Source organism: Trichechus manatus, unplaced genomic scaffold, assembly GCF_000243295.1.
Source record: "Trichechus manatus latirostris isolate Lorelei unplaced genomic scaffold, TriManLat1.0 scaffold00176, whole genome shotgun sequence".
Taxonomy (NCBI): Eukaryota; Metazoa; Chordata; class Mammalia; order Sirenia; family Trichechidae; genus Trichechus; species Trichechus manatus.
In genome coordinates, this window is record NW_004444112.1 from 5,140,288 (window position 1) to 5,141,486 (window position 1,199).

The following is a 1,199-nucleotide window of genomic DNA, read 5'->3' on the forward strand; positions in this document are numbered from 1 at the left end:
TTTTTTTTTTAATATGTTCATGATGGATCGTCCATTTAATCATTATATAGTGCCCTTCTTTGTCTTTTTAAAATTTTTATGTTTAGTGTTGTAGTTTAAGTGAAAGTTTACATTTCAACTTAGTTTCTCATACAAAAATATATAATACATTGTTATGTGATGCTAATTGCTCTCCCAATACTGTGAAAGCACACTCTTCCTTTCCACCCCTGATTTTCTATGTCCATTCAACCAACTCCTAACCCTCTTTGTCATCTCATGTCACCTCCGGACAGAAGCTGCCCATTTAGTCTCATGTATCTACTAGAGCTAAGAAGCACACTCTTCACGAGTATCATTTTATGTCCCACAGTCCAGTCCAACCTTCTTTGTCTTTTATGGTGGATTTTGTTTTAAAGCCTATTTTATCTGCGATTAATATTGCCACTCCTGCTTTTTTTTGGTAGGTGTCTGCTTGATATATTTTTTCCATCCTTTTGATTTTTAATAAATTTGTGCCTTTGGTTCTAAGGTGTGTCTCTTGTAGACAGCATATTGATGGATCCTTTTTTTTTATTCCATTCTGTCACTCTCTGTCTCTTTATGGGTGCATTTAAGCCATTTATGTTCAGAGTGATGATTGATAGGTGTGTGTTTATTGCTGTCATTTTGTAGTGATTTTTTTTTGCAGTGCTGACATTTTCTTTGTTCCTCTTACTCTCCTGTGCTGAATTAGTTTTGTGTGTGGATTTTTTTTCATTTCTTTTGTTTTTGTAGATTTTGTTTTTACTGAGACTTTATGTTTTTCGTCTTTATTTTGATGAGTAGGTTTGTTAATTTTCTTTGTGTTTACCTTGAAATTTACCCATATCTTCCTAGTTTTGAACCAGTGTATTATTGCTTGGTATCACCTTGCCTTCTTCTCCATTACAGTGTTCCATACACACACCATTTATTCTCTCTTTTATTGTTCTGATGTTGTCATGTACAGATTAACCTCTCTGGTTCCCTGTTGTAATTCTTTCGGTTTTGGATAGTCCTTGAGAGTTCATTTCCTAGGTTGATATCTGGCTGGTGTGATCTTACGTCCTAGATTTAGGGTGTCATCTGATGTTGTTTGTTCTCAAACTGAAGGAGTCTGTTTAATAATTCTTGTAAGTTTGGTCTGGTTTTTATACATTCCTTTAATTTATTTTTATCTGGAAATGTCCTAATTTCAC